The following is a 25,882-nucleotide window of genomic DNA, read 5'->3' as shown; positions in this document are numbered from 1 at the left end:
ATGCCAGTGTCTTACTAGCAGGTACAAACAAGGCAGAACTCATGCGGCTCCAACGAGTACAGAATGCCGCCGCAAGAGCAGTTCTAGGATTACCTCGTCGTTGCTCGGCGTCTAGAGCATTGCAATCGCTCCACTGGCTGCCTGTCGCTCGCCGGATCGAGTTCAAGGTGCTTTGCCTAGCTTTTAAAATTTTGAAAGGTATGGCTCCACCTATTTTGAGGAATTTACTGACCCCATATGTACCTTCTCGATCCTTGAGATCGATGGGTCAGAATCTGGCTGTCGTTCCACGCTTTCTGCTGAGCAGGATGGGTGGCCGCTCCTTCCGGGTAGTGGCGGCCAAATTGTGGAACTCCCTTCCCAGTGAAATCCGAGCTTTGGAGGATTTACTGCTATTCAGACGTGCCATCAAAACTTTTCTTTTTAACTAATCTTTCCTAATCTTTCTGCGTTCTGTGGTGTTGTGTTTATCTCTCCTGGCGCCAGGACGCCCCTTTGCTGGGGCAGCTGTGCGCGTTACAAGAACCAATAACATAACATAACATAACATCGATAGTGTAGCATCAGGGGTGATGTTTGTTCATGCACAAACTTGGTGGGAATGATAGATGAGATAGAGGAGATTAGGTATTGGTAGGGTGCAGATATCACTTTCAAAGGAGAGTGCCAATTTTTTTTAATGTGTATCTAAATGAATGAAATTTGCAAAAATAAAGATTAAGGCAAATGTGCTTTAGACCTAAAGTTGGTTGTCTTGGAGAGAAGAGCCATGCAGAGAATGGAAAGTGAAAAGAGGGTCGTTCGAAAGAAAGGGAGAGGGGAGTTTACATGCAGTGATTTGGGAATACAGAGACGGATTTGTCAGCTTGCATGCAATCTAAGGTTGCAAGACTTTAGAAAAAAACACATTATTTGCATGTAAGATAATGCTATTTTGGGTACTTTGATATGACATAGAATAGATGAAATGTCTGTCTGCTGCTAGGCTAACACTGTACCAACAAAGGGCAGCTGATCAGCCCAGAGGTTGGAATCATAAAGTAATGGCTAGAAACGTATGCAAAACTATTGGCAGCCATGGGCTGCGCTCGAAGGAAGCCGTAACCTTATGATCATAGCAACATGAGAGAACATAAAGGGTAAATATGCAAACACCGGAAGGATATTCTGCAAATGCTAGAGCTAACAGGACACAGAAGGATGTATAAGTAGCTTGTTTTAATGATATACCTGTTCTTCAATTTATATATATTGTACTTCATGTAATTGCTCAAGTTGAGGTTTTCTTTTACAATAGTCAGCCAGACCCACAATCATTACTGATGAATATTTTTGATCACTTTCTTTGTAATGGATGAGAAAAAATAAAGCTCAAGGAAGTAGCAATCAATAGGTGTGGCTGTTTTCACTTTTATGGGTGGGTAGAGTTTAGGGGTAAAAATAAAAAACGGCAAAATACCTGAGTTTTTTTCACTTGCACAGGAAAACCGTGGTTGTACAGCAGATAACAAAAAAACAGATCCCAAACCCAACACATAGGATTGCCATTTAGCTGGATGTTATCAGGCCTGGCTTGTATTTTAAAGTACATGCCGCAAAGAAAAGTGGTAACCGCACCAAAACAGTTTTTTGGAGCACTGTCTGGGGCCGGGCAAGGTCATTTCTTTAATGGTAATTGTAGTAAGATAATTGCACTGCCTGGTCAGTGACAGTGCTCCAGAAAGTGACTTCTCCAGCATGTGAATCTGTGTGCAGCACCTGATCATGGAATGGCAGTCCTATCAAGGTGTGACTTGATGTTCTACCACAGTATCAAGTTTTAAACATCATCCTGCCATATATCGCATCCAGAACGTCGACTATCACAAAAACGTAAAGTCAAGTATATGAAGGCAAGTATATAGTTAATATTTTTAACTTCATATCTATGTAACGTGAAGACATACAAATACGCAAGGTATGTTGCTGTGAAGTTAGGAAGAGCAAGTTTACATTTACTTTCACTATTGTAGTAGTCAATATGTCAATAACTCAATGTAATATTACAACATAATTTTGACAGTCAATGTTTCCTCCGGACACTGATAGTGCAGGTCCACACATATGGATCTTGGTCCTCACAGTGACAAATGCACACTCACTTCACAGTTCTTACAGACAGATCTAATAAGTTTGTATGCTGGGGGACATTTTACCTGCATTCTACCTATTTTTTGTTCAATCTGTGGCAGGTGGAAAACTAACAAAAATTTGCTTAATCTTGATAAACTATGGGGGCAGTTTATCAAGATTTAAAAGGTTTAAAAGGCAAACTGTTTAAACTAGAAAGGAAACTGTCAAAACCCGTTCTGTGTATTTATGTCATTCAAGAGTTTAAAAGCAGTTTTGCTTCTGGGTTGTTTCAGTGATAAAACATGTTTCGTATATGCATTTATTGCTGGTGCATGAATATCATGAATTGATGTATTTTATCGCAATTTGGGGATCTCCATAAAAAATAAAAAATAAATAAAAAAATGCTTACCCACCATCTAATTGTTGCATGATCCTATCATTTTTAAATGATGGAAATGAAACAAACACATGTATCAGTGTATTGTTTACTACAGTACTGGCCCTATGTGACAGGTGTGTAAAGTGATCAAGGGAAACCTTGAAAAGAGGCCATGCACAGACTGAGTGCCCCAGCCACTCCTCCTGCTGCATTTGAGTTTACATATGGAATAGCACATTTTCTTTGATTAAATATATGGTCTGGATGAATCTCTCATTAACTTCCTTTGAGCAGTACTTGGTCCGAACCAAACATATCCAGTATCATTTCAATCACCTACAGAATTTCCATAATTTCATATCCGTCTAGTTTTGACTCAAATAATGATTTAATCATGAGATAATACAATCAAATTCTGCCAAACACAGTATCAGGAGAGCCCCATTGGAGCTTCCTCTTGCTACTTTCTATTGCAACAATATCGAATTAAGTGAAGTCAGTTAAATCCAAAGGTTCAACTATCATGTTTCTTTGAATCACATATAAAATATTGTAGCAGTACCATCCTGTTAATTGAGTTTTAACGTGTGCTTTAACTTTTCTTACATAGTTAAACATTTTTACATTGTCGTCATTACCAGAGTGATCCATTATTCGGAAAATGGAGCAAAACACTGTAAAGGCTTTGAATAAATGTGTTCTATGATTAGAAACAATGCCACACTCTACGAATTAAATCCTCCTGGACATAAACATTGTGCAATGCCAAAATAAGCATAGAGCAGTTAAATAACGTACGTCATCATCCATGGCCCATCCTTTACCCTTTCCTGTGTACACACAGGACTTGCATCCTCAACACTGAAGGACAAGGCTAAATGCTTCTTAAATCCGTACTTTACCCAGTAGAAGGTGAGCTTCAAAATCTCATAATTAGTAATGTTTCATACGAGCGCACAACTTATCAGCACAACCACATTGGAACCAAATTCATCATCAGTTAATGTCATGCCTATATCTTTATCTCTCTGTATTGTTTTTTAGGATGAGGGATTCCCTTAGAGCAACTGATGTGTGTCCAGCTGAAACTTTGCTGAACCCCAGTCCAATATACCCTGCCCATTACTTGCATACTTCTTTTTGTTCAAATGTAGTTAAGCATTTGGCAATACTGCTGGTAATATTTTGGGATGTATGACATCACAACGCATGCTTTTACATCGCATGCTTTTACATCGCAAGTTTTACAACGCATGCTTTTACAACGCATAGTGTTGAGGGGTGCTGGATAGTGAATAGTTTATTTTAATTTTCCAACTCCAGTCCCTGTGGATAGTAGGGAAGGTGTTGGATAGTAAATTAAATCTATTCCCTATCCTAGAGCGCCCCCCAGAGCAATGCGTTGTAATTGTTTGCGTTGTAAAAGTTGCGATGTAAAAGCACTGCGTGGTAAAAGTTGCATTGTAAAGGATGTTTCCCAATATTTTGCATATTTCTTGTACGTAAAAGTAAGTATAGTATTGTAAATTCTAAATTTTATATAAGAGTAAGAAAAGAGAAACTGTGGGGATAAGTTTGGACTCTGTTAATCATACTCCTTTTTGCTCTCAGCTATCAGAAGGAGGAGGGGTTCACCTGCAGCCACGTCTGTTATGCTGCTTTTTACACTTACTGTGTAGGATACAGTTGGACTCTGTTTGGTGGTGGGAGGTGGGCAAGCAGTACGCAACACCCATACTCCATTTTGTTCTTTGGTATCAGGATGAGGAGAACTCACCAGCAGTGATGCCTCCTAAGGTGCTTTCTACTTCTGCTGCATGGGACACGTGGAGCGCGCCTAGGCATTGCCCGGGTAAAGACAAGGCCAAGAGCGGCTCTGTCTGTGCCTGTCAATGCCTGTCGGAGAGTGAGCAGGGCCACCCACTTGACCTTGGCGTTCGAATACTTGCAGGTACGTTTTAGAAAAGTGAGAGCATGGGAACATTTGTTTTACACGCATCTAATTTGAATTATATTTTGACTAACTCTATCACTAATTTCCTAACAAAAGTAATTGGGCTATAATCAATTAAAACATGAATGCTGAAGATAGGCTGGATGACACAAAGGTTGTTTCTGAAACAATAGCCATGCTTCTGGAGCCTCCTTCAGCTACCTGTGTAAACACCTGTATAGGCACTTGTAGCCAGATTTACCCCTAAAAAAACTCACCTTTCTGGTCACCTTGCAAATTCCTGTATCTAAATGGAAAATTGACCCAGTGACTCAGTCTCTCTTGCCCTCTTCTGATACACTCCAGGCAAAGAATATAAAGCCTGCATCAATGGATCACTGACATAATATCGACAGTCAAAATATCGACTTGCAAAAATATCGAGGTAAAATTATCGAATGCCAGAATATCGACTTCCTATCTACAAACAGGTAAGTACAAAAATATCGACTCCAAAATATCGATAGGAAAAAATATAGACAGTCAAAATATCGAATTTTTAAAATATCTTAAAAGTAATTTCAATGTAATATAATAATAAATATAATTAATTTAAACATACTTAAAATACTTAAATAAACTTAAAATTAATTAATAATTAATGTAACTTAAAAAAATGAATAATTAATTATAAAAATATATATATATATATATATATATATATATATATATACATATTATTAACAAAACATATACAATATTTTTTCCATAGGATAGCGAAATTTACTATTCACACTCCAGAGAGTGCAATAGTGGGAAAAGCGTTGGATAGCATAGGGGTAAAAATTACTATTCCCACTCCAGAGAGCGCAACAGTAGGGAAAGCGTTGGATAGAGTAGGGGTAAAAATTACTATTCCCACTCCAGTGAGTGCAACAGTAGAGAAAGCGTTGGATAGCGTAGGGGTAAAAATTACTAATACAACTCCAGTGAGTGCAACAGAAGGGAAAGCATTGGATAGCGTAGGAGTAAAAATAACTATTACCACTCCTCTCCCTTGGGCTGAGTGGTCGCTCCCCAGTGTCCTCCTGTGTCACTCGGTATCGTTGCTGCTTTGATTTGTTTATATTTCTGCCTAATAATTGCTGCCTGCTGTGTGCCTAGCTGCCGCTCTGATAATTTTGCACTTTACAATTTAAAAGCGCCGCTTTTTCTGTTTTAGCGCGTTTCCGCTGTGCTCCCCCCTCCGCCTCCATTTTGTTGGTGTTGTTGTTGTGGTCATCTATAGCCCGCCCGCCTCCCAGCTGAGACGCCCTCCCACTGACCATTACAGCGCTCCAACACCGGAAAGCGCCGTGACTCGCTCCTCTCCCTTGGGCTGAGTGGTCGCTCCCCAGTGTCCTCCTGTGTCACTCGGTATCATTGCTGCTTTGATTTGTTTATATTTCTGCCTAATAATTGCTGCCTGCTGTGTGCCTAGCTGCCGCTCTGATAATTTTGCACTTTATAATTTAAAAGCGCCGCTTTTTCTGTTTTAGCGCGTTTCCGCTGTGCTCCCCCCTCCGCCTCCATTTTGTTGGTGTTGTTGTTGTGGTCATCTATAGCCCGCCCCGCCTCCCAGCTGAGACGCCCTCGCCCCTCCCCCTCCACCACCCATATATGACAGGAGTTCCCTCGCGCAGCGTTTATGCGCAGCGTTCGCGCCCAATCCGCGCCGAAGGTGCGCCAAAGGTAAGCCCGTCTACGCCCGTCCACGCCTGGACCGCGCCCAGCGCCAGACCCCCTGCCCCTCGCGCTGCCCAGCCCTCCCGCATTACCTACGATGCCGCCTCCCTCCTAGCCCTTAACCCCGGTCGCGCCCCCAACTGCGTCCAAGCCGCTCCTGGACACACCCATGGACCTTTCTCTTGTTACTCTTGCAAATTCATCGGCACCGACAACATCTCCGCTACGACCACAACACAGATTCCAGACCCTAACCACCTACAATGCATCTTGCTCAACACTCGATCAGTCCACAGACACGCCATCGACCTATGGAATCTACTAGACACCATCTCCCCAGACGTCGCCTTCCTAACAGAAACATGGATGAACGCTTCATCCGCCCCAGACATCACCATTGCCATCCCTGAAGACTATAAGATCACACGCAAGGACCGCACCGACCACACAGGAGGAGGAATCGCTATCGTCCATAAGAAATCAATCCGCATCTCAACCAGCTCTGACGCCAACCTCGCTAACTCCAAACACCTTCACTTCCAGATCCAAACCGACCCCAAAACCACACTCAGAGGCACCCTCCTCTACAGACCACCAGGACCCCGCGCAAAATTCAGTGAAGACATCACGGACTTCATCACCCCACACGCGCTCCCCTCCAAAGACTACATCCTTCTGGGAGACCTCAACTTTCACCTTGAAAATATCAACGACCGCAACACCGCCACCCTCTTAGACAACCTCGCCAACCTCGGACTTAAACAACTAGTCACTTCCCCCACCCACATCGCAGGTCACACACTCGACCCCATCTTCACCTCCAGCAATCATGTCTCCTTCAGCCACACTACGGATCTCCTTTGGACTGACCACAGCTGCGTTCACTTCACCTACAACAAACCAAAACCCACCATCCACCTCCAACCTACCCTGCAAAGAAACTGGAACAAAATCACCACGGACCAGATCTCCGCATCGCTCCTTCTAAACACCCCAGCCCTCTCTTCTAACGCAAACGAAGCCGCCGTCAACCTCACCCTATGGTTATCCAACACCGCCGACACCTTAGCACCACTGAAAAAACGTCAAAGCAAACCTGGCAGCAAGAAGGCCTCATGGTTCAACGATGATCTTAAGAAGTCCAAGAAACTCTGCCGCTCCCTTGAAAAGGCCTGGAAAAAAGACCCAACCACTAGCACCAAGGACGCCTTCAAAAACGCCACCCGCACTCACCACCAACTAATCCGAAAGGCCAAGAAAACAGCATTCAAGGATCGACTTGACAACAACGCCCACAACAGCAAGGAACTTTTCAACATCGTCAAGGAATTTTCCAATCCCTCGGCCAACTCCAACGACATCACCCCCTCTCAAGCCCTCTGCGACTCCCAAGCCTCATTCTTCCACAACAAGATTGCAGACATCCACAACAGCTTTGACAACCAACCCGGAAACCAACCCACCCCACCATTTGCTGAACATTCTCCCCCCGTGAACACCCTTAACGACTGGAACCCAATCTCCACTGAGGACACAATCCGCCTGATGAATTCCATCCACTCAGGATCCCCCACAGACCCATGTCCTCACCACATCTTCAACAAAGCAGACTCCGTCATAGCACCGCACCTCCGAGACGTCATCAACTGCTCCTTCAACTCCGCCACCTTCCCGGAAGACTGGAAACACGCTGAACTCACCGCCCTTCTGAAAAAACCCACAGCGGACTCCACCGAACTCAAAAATTACCGCCCCATCTCGCTCCTTCCATTCCCGGCCAAAGTCATCGAGAAAGCTGTCAACAACCAGCTCGCCGCCTTCCTCGAAGCCAACAAATCCCTCGACTCCTCACAATCTGGCTTCCGAGCAAAACACAGCACTGAGACCGCCCTCATCGCAGCAACAGACGACATTCGAACTCTACTGGACAATGGAGACACAGTCGCCCTCATCCTCCTCGACCTCTCTGCAGCATTCGACACAGTTTGCCACAGCACCCTTTTACAACGCCTCAATAACATCGGAATCCAAGGAAAAGCACTTGAATGGATCACCTCGTTCCTCACCGGAAGAACCCAGAGAGTCCGCCTCCCACCATTCAAGTCCGAGGCCACCGAAGTCATCTGTGGCGTACCACAAGGATCCTCACTCAGCCCCACCCTCTTCAACGTATACATGAGCCCCTTCGCGACCATCGCACGCCAACACAACCTCAACATCATCTCTTACGCGGATGACACTCAACTAATCCTTTCTCTCACCAATGACCCCAGCACCGCCAAAACTAACCTACACGAAGGAATGAAAGAAGTTGCCGAATGGATGAAACAAAGCCGTCTGAAACTGAACTCAGACAAAACAGAAGTCCTCATCTTAGGTACATCCCCCTCTGCATGGGACGACTCCTGGTGGCCGGAAGCCCTCGGAAATGCACCCATCCCGACAGACCACGCACGGAACCTAGGCGTCATCCTGGATTCCTCACTTTCAATGAACAGACAGGTCAACGCCATCTCTTCATCCTGCTTCAACATTCTCCGCATGCTCAGAAAAACATTTCGCTGGATCCCCACCGAAACAAGGAAAACAGTCACCCACGCTCTGGTCACGAGCCGACTGGACTACGGAAACACCCTCTACGCGGGCATTACCGCTAAACTCCAGAAGAAACTCCAACGAATCCAAAACGCCTCAGCCAGGATCATATTAGACATCCCACGCAACGAACACATCTCTGGTCATCTTAAAGACCTCCACTGGCTACCCGTCAATAAGAGGATCACTTTCCGACTGCTAACCCACGCACACAAATCACTCTACGACATCGGACCAGAATGCCTCAACTCACGACTGTCCTTCTACACCCCCTCCCGCCAACTACGTTCTTCCAACCAAGCCCTCGCCACTGTACCTCGCATCAACAAGACCACCATGGGAGGCAGATCCTTCTCATACCTGGCTGCTAAAACATGGAACTCGCTCCCCGCTTACCTTCGCCTTACCCAGAACCACCTAGCATTCAGAAAGCAACTTAAAATGTGGATATTTGACAAGTAATCCTCCTCCCCTTTCTAAGCGCCTTGAAACCCTCTGGGTATGTAGTGCGCTATATAAATTCTCTGACTTGACTTGACTTGACAACAGTAGGGAAAGCGCTGGATAGCTTAGGGGTAAAAATTACTATTCCCACTCCAAAGAGCGCAACAGTAGGGAAAGCATTGGATAGCGTAGGGGTAAAAATAACTATTCCCACTCCAGAGAGTGCAACAGTAGGGAAAGCGTTGGATAGCGTAGGGGTAAAAATGACTATTCTCACCCCAGTGAGTGCAATAGTAGAGAAAGTAAATACTTCATATATAAATATAAATACTATTTTAATTAATTACCAATTAATAATTAAGTAACAATTATTTCTAAATAAATACCAATTAATAAAATAACATATTTAATTAATTATAATTAAATTACTTCCCACCCTATTCCCCTATAAACCCACAACCCGCTACAGAATTATATTACACAAAAATTTTAAATTAATATTAACTTACCTTAAATTCGATATTTTTGTTGTCTATAATATGTCTAGTCGATATTATGTCCATTCTATATTTTTGATTTGATATTATGTCCATTCTATTCGATATAAAAATTTTCTAGTCGATATTTTGGTAGTCTATATTATGTCTAGTCGATATTTTGTCTATTCTATATTTTTTCTCGATATTATGTCTAGTCGATAATTAAAACTCGATATTTTGTCTCTATACCGCATCAATAACAAGCAAGCATCAAAAACTACAGTTAACACTGTAAAATCTATTTTTAACTGTAATTGTGGGAAGGGGCGGGGTTCAGGGGCCCTTAAGTTTAACTTAATTGTCAAATGTTTTAAAAGAGTCACTCACGTCTATGCTACACCTGCTCTTTTTGCGGCTATATGGGGTTGAAGAACCATTATCAGTATTGGCAGACTCAGTCAATAATGTGAATGTTTGTTCGCTAGGGACTCTCTTTGTAAGACTGAGTTGACAGTTCTTTCCCAAACACATAGAAATCGTAGTCCGACAAGTTCTGAGGTTGCTGAGAAAAGTAACTTGTGCTGAAAAGATTGACCTCAGAGTTGCAGCAGGGGGTAGAGGAGGCAGTGTTACCAGCCCAGTTAGTGCCTTTGTATGTTACAACTTCTATTCAAGCAGAAAGGCTGATTGCAACTCCACAACCCTACTGTTGTATGGCGTTTTAGGATCCGAGCAACATTTACCGATTCATGCCCTTATATAGGTACAATTCACACTGCCCTTATATAGGCATAGAAATCATACCCATATTTAGACATAGCCCATGCAGTACAAATACAGGCATGGCTACTTCCACTCGTTCCAAAATGCCACAAACAATTTCTTGGAAAACTCAGCTTCAGCAGTCAGGGACATCCCCTTGCTTGACTATTGATTTGTCCAAGAACTCATGGAGTTTTCAAAGAACTACCATTTTCTTGGGATTTATCATGCCCGACTTTACGTCAAAATAGGCACCTTCAAGGTTTAAAAATTCCTACACTTGCCCTAGCAAACACACGGTGGTTCGGAGCAGCTTGACTATCTACTTGCCCGACGCAGCTCGCTACAGCAAGTGCCGAAGGAAGCCGACCCACAGCTGATGTACTGATCGAGATGCTGCATTTCTCCCGCCGAGAATCCAGCTCAAGTGTTTCCAAGCTCCCCTCGCTGGTTGTTGGGAAATCAAGTACCGAGACAGAGATACCAGACCTCCTTCATTCTAAAACCAAGGAACGTAGCTGATTAGACCCTAGGAGAAATCTTGGATAAATTCATGGCAAAGATAAACTAAACCTATGCTACACTACACTTACTTCTTCCCTCGTACTAGACTAAGGTTAGGTACATTGGGGTAGGCGTATTTTAGAAGCACCAGTTGAGTACTTTTTAGCCTCTGTTATTTATGTATGTATTTATCTGTGGTTTAGAAACCATACAATGCTTTCACAATATTATTTTATAATACTCTTCTTGCTGTACATATTATACTTTGCAACCAGTATTATGATTGTAGCAGTTCACTTTACTTGCATGAGAAAGAAGACTGTTCAATAAATCCTTTTATTGAAAACGCCGTCTCTGCACCTCTGATGAAATGAAGCATGCACGATGGACTGAGTAAAATATCTATCTATTGTTTTCACAACTCTGGAGATACGCTTATTCTTGGGGAAACAAAGTTGTCATGTTTATACATTTGTCAGAAACTAATCCCTTCTTGTTTATTTGAGAAATTTTCTAGTGACCTCTGAGCTAGCTGGCACACACAATTAAGTCTAATATATTCGCTAGAGACCTAGTCGACCTTAGTCTTACGTCTAATCTATGAGATATATTATTCCAATGCGCAGAGCCTATTGGGAATAGAGGAACCACACTACATGGCGCCCAACGTTTGGTAAGGCACTGATTTAAAGCTAGATACTTGAGTAACTCAGTTGTGCTTTTCACAGAGACCCCTTTTTCCCCTTAAAATACTCCAATAGACATCTGGAGTGGGTAAAAGGATAAAATATCAGCCATAACTGAGGAGGATGAAAATCCTATGTATTAGTTTTGGTTTGTTCAACGTTGTAGGATACAGTGTTTCAAAATATTGTGCACCTTATCTTTGTTTCCTTGAAACTTGCTCTGCAATCTTTCATTAAACAATGTAATATAACGCCGACAAAAATGCAACCGATGGAGCTGCAGGAACTGCAACTCATCCGGGCTTAGACGTTACAGGGTTCCAACAAAATGACCTGGATGCGATAATCATCCCGGAAAACTTAAGGAAAACCATCACTATAAAGCTTATACCAAATGGCCTACCATCAAGAAGTGGTTGGGTAATTTTTGTCATAGAGGCACATGAATATCGGCAGACAGAGGTATTCTATTCATGGATAAACTTCCCTGAAGCAAATGCAGTATCACATGTGTTTCACTTCTACAAAGTAGAGGATCATCCACCGGAATATGTTCCTTTCGAGGACATTGAAATTCCACTAATTTACAAAAAGCACCAGCTCTAGTTTAAAGGCGCCCTACAACATCAAAATCACATTACCAGGCTTGGTCCACTAGGCAGACCAGGAGCAACATGGCCGGTACTAGCCAGCTATACACCACATCCTTACATTGAAGAAATATCACGTGAAGAACTATTAGTTCAACTAAAACAACTAATAAAAATACATAGACCATTGGTTCAATATGTCATGCGGACTCTAACAGACCAACCTCCTATATGGATTCCACAACAAACTCCTCACCAGGGGAACACAAATAAAATCACACCACAGACTATACAATCAGTTATTGGTAAATTGCCCGCAAAAGAGGAACAAATTCCATTCTGGATAGCTAAAAAAATTACTCAAATCGAGGCAGTATTTCCTGATACTACCCCTCATGAGAAACGGAATTTTAACAATCTGTTTATCAATGGGGATCACACCACATCTGGAGGACTGTGACACTTGGGGTACAGTCTTTGCTGCAATCTACACAAAAACACATGATGTTCCATCTATGGCAGTTATACCAGATGTCCTGAAACAGATTCAAAATGAATACAGGGCAGAGCCTGCTTTAAATCTGAGTATGAAATTACTGAAAGATTTCAAACAGGTCTCAGCTCTAATATTAGCTAATATTAAATGTGAAGCAGCATCCGTGGTGATCCGCCAAAAAATAAGGGAAATTGATATAACTGAGCAACCATATGAACTGGCCAGAATAATTGAAAAGTCCTATGAAGAACTAGTTTGGGTTGGAAACCAGTAAAACCCCAACTAACGGAAAGTCCTGAAAAGGTCTTTATTAAAAACACTCTCACTACTGCTAAAAAGAAGTGGGAAAATACTAAACAAACTTCTAACGAGAAGCGTTCTCAGTCCAGAGGAAGGTCTCCTCAAAAGGAAGCCTCTGAAAAGAGGTATAACCTTAGGAACAGGGATAATTTGAAAAAAAACCTGATAGATATCAAGATACTGATATACGTTCCTCTCATACCTTTCAGTCTTCCTCACAGAAATAGGAAATAAGAGGATGGTCAGAACAAAAGGAAGAACGTGTGAAGTCCAAAGATGATCAACACGGTCCAAAAAAATAAGAAAACCCAATTCAACAAAAAGAAGGTAGCAGGTCTAAAGATCAGACATGCCGAGGATCTTGAGGACACAACTCAAAAACCGGGAGTGGGCCCAGACAATGCTGGACAGCGCAGCAGAAGTCCCCATAGCTCACAAGATCTTGAAGGATCATCTGGAGACAGTGGACTTCAATGAGTACATTCAAGTTGAAACAGCTGATACCAGGGTTAGTGTACCCCATAAGTTATATGAAGTAACGCTCCAGTTGGAGGGGGACATAACTAGGAAATTAAGAGCACTTTTTTGGGAGAAGCTCTCTAAGCGTTATGACATTCTTCTAGCTGAAAAGACTGTCCACCAAAATTTGTCAGGGAATGCTCACATGTCAAAGACATCATTATGCTAGCCTTCTCCAATCACATTCCAGTTCACTTAAAATACCACTATGCCAGAAAATGGGCTGGAGCCCAGGCTCCAGCACTATATAAAAATCATGTAGGATGAGATGAGGATTCTCCTCACCATAAAATCCAGTTAAAAACACAACCAACTGCACAGAGGCAGTACCCAGTAAAGCAAGAACCTAAAAAACAGGTCAGGGAGATATTAGATCAACTTGAATACCAAGGGGTGATCGAAACATGCACCTCGTCAATGAACAATCCTTTGTTTCCTGTCTCCAAACTAGACAATACATATCATCTAGTTTTGGATTACAGACATTTAAACTTTTGTTGCAAAACTTTTGCAGTACAAAATGCACACAGTGCCCCACTAATGAATAACATTGTGCGTAAAAAGTATAAAACCACATTAGATATTTCAAACGGTTTCTTCTGTCAAAACATTGCACCTGAAAGCAGGTACTTGACCGCTTTCTCAATTATGGGGACACAGCGTCACTTCTGTCATCTCCCCCAGGGATTCAAGAATAGTTGGGGTTATTTTCGGCCAGAGTAACAGAGTTACTACAAACGTATGATGATGAGGCATTATCTTATGTCAATGACATCTATCTAACAGACGATGACTTGGACAGGCACTTGAACAGGGTGAATACCATTATACTTGGATACAAATACTTGGATACAAATTCAGCTTTAAAAAATCAAGGATTGTTCACCTCAACGTCCTTTTTCTAGGATACTAGTTATCAAGTGAGGGAAAAAACCTGGCAGCAAACTTTTTAGAAAAGTGTGCCCTGCTCCAACCTCTAAAAATGCTGAAATACTTAAAAGTCAATTCTAGGTTTCCTGAATTTCGGAAGAACATACATTCTAAATTACACAGAAAGGGTTAAACCTCTCTACGAATTAATCAAACCTGATTTCAAAAAAACTAATTGGAATCAAAAACACACAGAAATTTTGCGTTCAGTGCAAACAGACATGTTAGCAACAACACATTTACAGACATGAGCAAACGTACGCAACCTTGTAATCCGAATCATCCCAGGAAGATGCGGATTCACGTACTTAACCTTCAATGAAGGGGAAAAAGTACCAATTGCTTATAAATCACACTTGTACACACAAGCTGAAATGCAATTTACTTCTATGGAAAAAAATCTGATAGCGGTTCAAACTGCAGTAGCAAAAGAGAGAGCTCTCGCACAGGGTAAACGCATAATGGTTGTTACTCCTGTACCTGCCATAGAGGCAGTGAAAAAAAGCGAGCATTCCAAATGCAAAGGCTTTACATCCAAGATGGATACAATGGGTTAATTCTCTTGCTGCAACAGACGTTGAATACGTTTTGGCCCCTATTTGAAGACACAAGAATTTCTACAATACAAACAAGAATGTCCTCTGCCTACTGAGATTCTGCCTCTGGAACAATACGTATAATTTATACAGATGGATCAGCACAACCTACAATTGGGGGTAAACAAGCTTATAGTGCTAAGTGCAGGATTGTCAAAGGTCGCTGGCCCGCTGGTAAATTTCGACCTATGGTCACAAAACTCAATCTCTTGGAAACTGTACAGCTCAGTGAGCTGAACTACAGGCATTCAAGATGGCGCTTGAAAATAGTGATCGCGAATTCCCCACACTCATAGTTTGTGATTCGTATTACTGCGTTCAATCTTACAATGAATACTTGTAGAACTGGATTCAAAACGGTTTCAAAGACGCAAAAGCTGGCACAATCAAGCATAAGTTGCTATGGGAACAAGCAATTTAATTACAGAAAGAACTACAGAAGACTCACATGATCCATACACTGAGTCAGCGTGATGGCGTTCACGTTGCAGGGAATTCATTGGCTGATGAAGCCGCGAAAGCAGCTCTGCAAATGGCTTCTGTAGCTGCAATCACTCGTTCGAAAACAAAAATAGACGGTGAAACAATGCTAGCTGTCAATGCCACAAGCAAAGGCAGCGGTGTGAAGTTACCTCTAAACTATCCACTTGAATATACATTCAAAATTGGCGCCAACTCCATCCCTTTTGCCAGAATCCCCGGAGTGGGCGATAGCGTAATTCCAAACAGGAGACGTAGAGGAGCTTTCATAAAAGAAGAACATATGGGAGAGGGCCTGATACATCAAGGGATCTCTAAATCCATTCTAGATTTAAAAGAGGCATACTGGTGGCCAAGGATGAATACCCACATTTATCAATTTGCAATTAATTGCCCTGACTGCAACAGAGATCTCAGCAGAGAACGCCACCAGATACCTGACTACAGTGTAGCCAGACCAGGACAGACACCTTTGCTAGACAGCATTAGACTATCTACACACAGATGTCTATATGGACAAATGCGAATCCCATTACTATTAGGACAGATTCGTTTGGATGTGGTCTCAGCGCTCGGCTGACGCCCGAACTGTGATAAAAGATTTGCGAGTCTTTATCGGCACATACGCAGTGGGCACGCTACATTCTGACCAGGGTCATGCATTTAGCTCCAAAGCTTACAAGGAGGCCATGGCCAATCTGGGCATTGCATTTCGGTATTCTAGTCCATTCCATCCTGAGGGAAATTCTGAAGTGGAAAGAAAAAACCGGGACATAAAGAAATCTATAATAGCTAGGGTATTAGGCTCGGGTGACGGGTGGGTAAAACATCGAATAAGTGTCCAACGAAGTTTAAATAATCTGCCAAGAAATTCTCTGGATGGAATCACTCCATATGAAATCATTTTTGGTACTAGAATGCTTGTCCAGGACCTTGATCGCCACGCTTTAGTGGTAGAACTAAAACCCTTTGATATCAAAGACCGTTTGGCTGTTTTGCTGGACTTAAATGAGAAAATGAGAAGTCAAAGCAACACATTACAGAAGCCAAAAGATCGCAGACAAGAAGGAATGTGGGCCTTCTTACAGAAAACCAGTAGCTGTGCTAGCAATCCTCGAATCAAGGACAGTGTTATTGCCACCCCTTGCTGGAAGAAAGGAGAACAGGTTCGTATCTATCGACCTGGTCAAACCACATCATATGGCCAATAATAAGTAGTAGGCCTAGTGGACTCCAAAGATGTAGGAGACAACCAAATCTTGCTACTATTCAAGAGGTTCAAACTGAGAGACTCATCACTTTTGAAGAATCTGCAGTGAGAAAAGAAGGACTAAGCAATAAAGCTATGGAACTTGTGCCTCTTGAGACCCAAATAACAGTTTGTCAAGAAACTCCTGTCTACAATGATGTAGCCTCTGACCACTCTAATATGACAAGGGATCCAGGAGCTCCAGTGATTTCAAGTAATCCGGATGCAATACCTACAATTGACAGAACTGCTTCTGGTTATTTCATTAACTTTGATACATTTTCCAAGGATCCCAGTGAGCCTGAAACGATGCCAGCAAAAAGAACTTTAAAGAAACAAGTAGCAGAACTTTTTCAGCAACTTGACAAAACTTATCTGGTTTCACCATGGGTTGCATTTTGGATTGTGCTAGGAGTACTTTTTCTCCTACTTTGGCTAATCCTTGTTTTAACTTTGGGAATGCTGATAAATGGAAGATATAGTAAAATGGACACAGCAAGTAAGAACATCAACTTGCTCCTCAAGCCACACAAATCATCTCATCGTGAACAAAGAGACTTGACATCAGTAAACATCACAGCCGTTCCTATACCTGGTGGTATAGCATGGGACAGAACTGATTATGACATCTTTGGCCCGGCAGAGCTGTTGAAGATTCCTCATCAATTCAAGGTTTCCTTGAGTGACTTTCTTTCAACCAGCTCATTTTGTGATGATTGTGACTTTGAGACTGTTAATAATATGATGTCAGACTTAGAGATGTCCGCAAATTTTAAAAAAACATGAATACTTAGTAGGATCATCAGATTATGAACAATTGTACTGTTATAATCACTATTTTCATCATTATTTGCACAAATCTGCAAACCTTAGAAATGCTTATAATTTTAATCAATGAGATCACTGTCCAATGCCACCAAAGGGTAGCTCAAAAACATTCTATGAAAAATGTCCATACTTCTCAGGTTTTAATATCTCAAATACAGAAACATTTTACTTTAAAAATGTTAATAAGACAGGAATGAAAAGTATGTTGACTAATACTAAGCAAATTTATTCTGCAAACTTTTATGCCCAGCTGTCCTCATTAGGCTTTGACTTTTGGAGTGACAACATTGAAACAAAAACTGTCTGGGGCACAAAAGACTGGCAAGTGCAGGGAATAATGTTTTTGAACGACACTGTGTAACAGACATCCTGTCTTGGTTTGGCCAAGATAAAAGATTTGAACAAACCGTCCATACCTGCACCCACACCTGATAGTAAAAATGCTACAGAAGGAGGGGTCGACGTAAAAACAATTTTACTTAAAAACAGAACTGATCCTGATTGGAAAAAATGGTTAATCTGGCCCACAGACACAAACAACTGTCAAGATAGATTCCTGAACAAGACACAAGGGTTTACACTCACTAGGCCATATCCAAAATATGTCCAGAGACAACATCCAGGGATAGTAACAAAACACAGTGTACGAAAACTGTGCCTTGAGTGGCTACAATAATCCACACTAACAGAGGTAAAACAACACTTATCTTTACTTAAAGATGGCTTGATTTAAGGGACTTCTTACAGGTCCTGCGAAACGACGTCATAAACGTTTTATATACGCAAGTATATATGCCATTTATAATGAAGCTTAGAAAACGACACAAGCAGAGACTGCAGAACGAATACAAGAAATTGATCGTATTAATTTAGAGAAAGCTCTCTCTGTGGTTGACAATGGGTTAATGACTCTGTCATCAAGAATGTATTCTTTGGACAGCATAGCATCCTCTGCCATAAATATAATGGAACAGGACTTGCTCATGCTACAGCATGGACAGTCACAATTGCGTTCTATAATGCTTTTAGGCTGGACTTTACAAAATCTTCGTTCTGGATATGTGCCATGGCGTCTAATCAACACCACGTCATTGTTTTCTGTATTTAACCTTACAGATAAACAAATCACTTTGGCATAGAGAGCAGACTATACGGTGCTGAGCATTAAGAAACTGGAAACATTACCATTAACTGTTTCAGAAAAACCTGCAACAGAATGGCTAATACACAGGGTATACACAGCATGGTAACCTACCGTTGCACCACCGACCTATGTGAAATAATTCCACCTCACCTACCGACAACGGATCGAAACAGAGTGCGTTAGTCCACATCGTAAACACTTGAGACGTAATACACAGGATAATCACTCTGTCTGTCACAATTTTCCATTTTCAATATTGTTTGAAACATATACCAGCTGGCGTGTATGAAAGGTTGGGTAAAGAATACATTAAGTCAACCTGGAAATTACCATATACACACAGATGTTGGAGTGGGGGAAAAGAAGTATTTCCTAGTGGTACAAACTGCAAAATGGCACTAAGCTGAACACTTTTATGTCAGGTTCTTAATTTACATAGAGCCTGCGACGGTTCTTCGACCAATTTATCCTGCCACCTGCAAGGTTCTCCAGCTGCAGTGATAAATCCAATTTTTAGGCAGCTTTCTAACGGGAGCTATATAATGTTGAATGATCACAGCTGCTGTGGAATGTTGCCAGGAATAGCCTATGTGTAACTGTGTCAGCCATGGTCACTTGTTGTATGCAAGTATTGTTTCCTAAAACTAAGACAGATGGGGAGTCACCGTTATGGCCTTCACTAAACATCTCTTCTATTCGGATTGATACTTTAAGCAGAATGAAAGCCATTCTTTTACAAAAAACTGTGCCACTGACCTCGTCCAAAGAGTCGTATGAACTACAAGTTGCAAGGTCCTCTGCAGAGATACATGCTCTTTTATCAACAAACTGCCCTGTACATTTCGAAGAAATGTTAGGTCGTATCCTAAACATGTCTGATACCAGTGGTAGTGTGCATGTATTTAAGACAGTTTTTTCGGGACTGTTAGCACCTTTTGAAGCAGTCTACGGCATATTTCCAAACTTCGAGCACTCTGTGTTTGGCAGCCTGCTTCTTGTTTTGGGACTCGTAGCAGGGATACTGTTCTTGTTCTTTCTGCTCCGATATGGCAAGTCCGGTCACCAGCGGCACCCAGATTACCATAGAGAACACTCTCCTGGCAATGAAGTGTTGTGATTGCATGATACAGATTCTGAGCATGGCTCGATTAAGAGACCTGAATACCACATGGTTTCTATCATTCCGACCAATCTGGCAAGATTGCATCTTACCTGTTCTACGATGCCTGCTATGTGGAGAAGAATGTATGTTGGAAATTTGTCTAACACTTCCATCAGCCGGTAAGGGTTCATGCATTGTGTTGTCCCCAGCGGCTACCAATTCTGATGACTGCATTCATTATTGTCTCACAGACGCAGTCTGCTGACGGTGAGATACGTGGATCGACAGGCACACAGGTACCAACTCCATCTCCTTCGAACATTGCTAATGCGGCTAACGCTGACAGCGTTGCTTCACATTTTTGTGCAATCGGTTTACTTAACAAAGAGGTCCAACTTTCACCTACTGTGGTAGACAAATTCTTTACCAGCTTAGAAGATTTGAAGTTTTCTCTAGGGGTGGGCGTAATTTGCAAAATTAACTTTCGCAAACTATTGCAAAATTGCGCAAAATCTCAGCGAGCATGCAGAACTTTCGCGAAGATGCATAGATTGCTTTTCCTGCCCGTTCGCGATGTGTTTTTGCGTGCTCGCGGGGAAATGTACCTCTAACTTGCCCATGCGTCACTAATGGATGCGGCCATCTTACTTGCGAGGCTTATTTCCTCCTCCGGGTCAAATGACGGGTTCGCGATCGCAAACTCGCACGGGATAGCGTGATCAGTTACCAACAATCCAACATCTCGTGGCACCCGCGAGCAGATAGGAAAACTCATCGGCGAATGTAGGGATCCGATAAGTCGCTACAGCGTGTGCAAGAATGCATTTTTAAAGCACGAACAAGAATATACATCCGTTTCGCAGCAGATTGCGACTGTTTTGACATTTTCGGGCTCCTTGGGAAACGCGAAAATGTCAAAATAACGCAAATTCCAAGAGTGTAACGAAATGTACTGCCCAGGCTTAGTTTTCTCCAAACAACGAGAATGACTTTTGAAGTTAGCACACAGCGTTCTATGGGACTCTGTATTCGACCTTCACGTTTCAAAGCAAAACTTCCAACTTTAGAAATCTATTGTTCTGCAATTTGACTTTTTCCCAAATTTAACTTTTTTTGGGCACAAAGTAATCTGCTTAAAGTAGAACTATTCTTAGAGAACAAGAATTCTTTAAATACTTCCAAGAGACAATATTTGACCTTGTCCACAACTAAATAATTTTAATATTCTGTCATGGAATGGTCTCGACTTTTCTTTTGTATTCAAGAGCCATTTCATAAATGTAATTTCATGACTCATTCTGATAGCATTTCCAATGTCAAACCACATGCTTTGAATGACAACATTGCTTTTAAAATGCGTACAGCACAAATGCTCATCTTTCCTGTACAACCATTTCGAATGCATTTGATGTATTTTGGGAGGGATTTTTACACATCATGCTTAAGATATGTTTTAAATGCTTAGAATTTAGTGATGTCGAACATAATAAAGTGGTGTGGGTGTTGTATGGCGTTTTAGGATCAGAGCGACATTTACCGGTTCATGCCCTTAGATAAGTACAATTCACATTGCCCTTATATAGGCATAGAAATCATAACCATATTTAGACATAGCCCATGCAGTCCAAATACATGCATGGCTACTTCCACTCATTCCAAAAAGCCACAACAATTCCTTGGAAAACTTGGCTTCATCAGTCAGGGACATCCCCTTGCTTGAATATTGATTTGTCCAAAAACTCATGAGCTTTTCAAAGAACTAACATTCCCTTGGAATTCTTTGATGGCGTTATTATGCCCTTCTAGGCACCTTCAAGGTATAAATATGCCTACACTTGCCCTAGTAATCACATTGTGGTTCGGAGCAGGTTGACTATCTACTTGCCCGACGCAGCTCGCTACAGCAAGTGCCCAAGGAAGCCGACCCTCCAGCTAACACACTGCTCGAGAGGCTTCATTTCTCCTGGGGAGAATCCAGCTCCAGTGTTTCTAAGCTCCCCTTGCGGGGTGTTGGGAAATCAAGTCCCGAGATACCAGACCTCCTTCATTCTAAAACCAAGGTACGAAGCTGATTAGACCTTATGAGAAATCTTGGATAGATTCTTGGGAAACAAAATCTAAACCTATGCTACACCACACTTACTTCTTCCCTTGTACTAGACTTAGGTTAGGTACATTAGGGTAGGCGTATTTTAGAAGCACCAGTCAAGTACTTTTTAGCCTCTGTTATTTAGGTATGTAGTTATCTATGGTTTAGAAACAATACAATGCTTATACAGTATTATTTTATAATACTCTTCATACTGTACGTATTATACTTTGCAACCAGTATTACGATTGTAGCAGTTCATTTTACTTGCATGAGAAAGAAGACTGTTCAATAAATCCTTTTATTGAAAACACCCGTCTCTCTATTGTCTCTGCACCTCTGATGAAACGAAACATGCAAGATTGACTGAGTAAAATATCTATCTATTGTTTCCATGGCTCTGAAGATACGTTTATCTTGGGGAAACAAAATTGTCATGTTTATGCAGTTGTCAGAAACTAATCCCTTCTTGTTTATTCGAGAAAGTTTCTAGTGACCTCTGAGCTAGCTGGCACTCACAATTAAGTCTAATATATTCGATAGAGACCTCGTCGACCTCAGTCCTACGTCTAATCTATAGGATATATTATTTCAATGTGCAGAGCCTATTGGGAATATAGGAACTACACTATACTACAATTTCTGCCCAATGCAACTCCCTATGTTATTATTTTAAAGAATGACCCCCAACTCCAACAAACTCAATCAGAGGATTGCTTTGAATTATAAAATGCAGTGGTGCATTGGTTAGCAAAATGGGTAGGGAATATTATCCTCCTATGAAAGTCATTAACACGGTGTCAAGAGTAGTCTTGATTGAGAGTGGGCACAAGAATTGTGGTGGTGACTGTGTTGCAGTAAACTCTTGGCTCAGCATGTAGTTGGTCTTCTATTAGCTGTATTTAAAAGCACATGGTTTGGTAAAAGCGCAGTTGAACCAGGACCGTCAGCACTTTTCTAAGCCTGGGCGGTAAACCCTGCTCCGTTAGCAGAGTTAGTTGAGTTTTTCGCCCTCCGCGCTATGTGGAACTCGTGCAGTTCGGAGAACCGCTGCTCAACAGAGTTTTATCCTCGCTCACCAACAGTAAGTTGGAGAGCACGTGAGAGGAAAAGCCAATGCTAGACCACTTCCTGAGCGATTCCTCAATGCGGGTGGTCGCGGACGGTTTCTACCAATATAGTTGAAAAACCTTTTGTTTACGTTGAAGAAGCTGCTGCTCGAGTAGAACTTCTACTCGAGCAGCAGAAAGAAGCAGTACCCTCTTGCTGTGTGCGAGATGCCGTTTGCACTGATTTTACAGCACGGGGAATGCACTCGCCACTAAAAATCAATGCAAACAGCGTGAAGTAACCCATTCTGTATCTCACGGAACTCCACGTAGCTTGGTGGAGTTTTTTTTGTCACTTTGTGGAGTTATATGTAGTGGAAATCTGCAAACTCCACCCAGGCTTACCCTTTTCTATAAACTCAAATATCTGAAAAGAATTCTACTCTGTACACAGCAGGGGACACAAAGAGGGGATCCCAACACTTATTTCACACTACTGACAGTTAATAGCTTTACTCCTCTTGGCAAGGAGTTTGGAGAGAACGATTGAGCCACATCATGAATTAAGTACTGACTTAACTAGTTATACTCTGAATCCTAAGGGGAGTATATCTAATTTACCTCTGTGGCCGAATCTAGTTAAATTAAACCTCCTTTAGCCCCCACGTGACCTATTTAAGACTAATTTCATGTTTTTGTATCATGGAATGTGGCAGGGGATCGAATAAAATCGCAAAATACAGATTGAATCTCTTTTATGAATAATTTTAATGTAATATGATTACAGGAGACCTGGGATTCCAAACTTTTTGAATGGGTACATGACCATTCATACATCTGCACTTCCCCCCAAAGCGAGAAGATGTAATGGTGGACTTGACACCTTAGTCTCAACTTCCTTTCCTGGCAAATTTCTTAGGTCAAATTTGAACTCCCAGCATTATCACCCTATATTGCTTGCCCCTATTGGTGGACTGGAATTGTTATAATAAATTACGATAACAATTTGTTCTCTTCTGCTCGGTCATTGTGAAAGATCGAGAGTTTCTTTTGATTTCCCTCCCCACCACAAATTAGTGCCCTAGTAGTAAAATATAGGCATGGGATTTCAATATCCATTTGCATAACCTCCCAGCAAAATGGATATGTTGGCTAACAGATTGTAGGGGGGAGGGCCTACCTCATTTTATCCACACTAAATATGGAACAACTTTTAATAACTTGCTGATGAAATCTAACTGGTCTCCATCAGCCAGTGACTATGTTCCACTACTACCCACTTTTTCCTGCAGAGGGACCTCTATCAGACTTGATTGCATTCTCATGTTGGATAATGTGTGTTCTCTTGCTTTTTATTTTAATGTAACTGCAAATTGCCTGAGTGATCATAAACACTGATCGTTAATTTTGTATTATCAGTACGGGACCGTAGTTTGTTTATGGACATAATCGAGAGATGGCAAGGAATGTTCTCGAAGCCGAGGGAGAGGTATTATTAATGATGTTTTGTTAAAAAAAACTGATTTAGTTAAACCCCTCTGATTTTATGGCCTGCCTAAGAGTTAATATTGACGTTAGAGAGATTCTGAATGCATGTAATGCTACCTCCAGATTCATTAAAGATATCCCAACAGTTTAGAATCACTCTAATAATATACGATGTTCCTCAGGGTGCTCTGATCATGCATGTACCATAGGGAACCTAAGGATAGCTTTTGAAAAGATACCACAATACCAGTATGCCGTACTTGGGCACGCTTTAATGATAAAAAGGCACTGGTTAAGAGCAAATCTGAGATTCCAGGTCAGGCCTTTGATTCACTGCTATAGACAAGTAACAAAAGGGATAACACAGCCTAATCTTGGTGATAAATAAGCCATACTTCAAAGAACATGCTCCGTCTGGTATTGAGTTGAATGTGCCGCTTGATAGCTGAATCAGGCATTTAGAATCTATCTATTTATCATGTCCTGTAAGAGATCTAACCACCTTGCCATCTACTAAAAACAGTTGAAGTATAATCCATGAGCTTTGACCTTAACGATGTTTGTTTAGCTCTGAAAAGTCCCGGGGCCTGGTGGCATCCTCTTGATTTATTTAAAAATTATGCCCAGTTTTTAACAAATGCTTTTGTGGTTAAATGGGGTTTACCGATCACTTGGTCAGAATCTATAAATGCCCCTACCCTTTATATTAATGATTTAGAATTACACCTACTTCAAAAGGGCCTATATTTGCCTCATGTGAATACAACCACTTTGTCCCGATACCACTTGATGCAGAAGATGCAGTTTTAATGTCTGGGAACGCAAATGGTCTACAAAACTTTTTGGATGCCTTTGCCTCACATATGAATGGCCAGATTTTATCCAAACCTGGATAATCCAATAGTAATTAAATTAGGCCGGCTGCCTACCACAAATGGTGGCATGACTATCAAGAAAGCATGCTACTTTTCATATTTGGCTATACAGTTTGATTCGGACAGGTCCAGGGTTCACTAAAGAATTGTTAAGAAATCACAATTTGAGAACTAAGTTGAAACAGTTTTTAGGTTATCGCATAAAGTAGAGAAGTGTGGCTCAATGATAAGAGCGGCAGACCCTGATGCAGAGGTCTAGCCTGGGCCCAGGGTTCAATTCCCCGCCTCGGCGGGTCTTGGGCTCAAAATTCCACGGACCTGGACCTGATAATTCTTGCCTCGGTGCCTATTCCAATCATGGAGTCCCACTCTGCAACTCTCGGCAATAGCTTGCTTAATCTCCACAACGGCCCCCACAACGCTAAGGATGCCTGGCCTCCACCTTGGGGGTGCCCAGGAGTGGACGCCTCACAGGGAAAGCCAGGATGGGTTCCACAGCGGTATTTGTACAAGCGCCTTGAGACC

The sequence above is a fragment of the Lissotriton vulgaris genome, chromosome 1_1 (assembly GCF_964263255.1).
Source record: "Lissotriton vulgaris chromosome 1_1, aLisVul1.2, whole genome shotgun sequence".
NCBI classification, from domain to species: Eukaryota; Metazoa; Chordata; class Amphibia; order Caudata; family Salamandridae; genus Lissotriton; species Lissotriton vulgaris.
Note: the sequence above shows the minus strand (reverse complement) of the source record.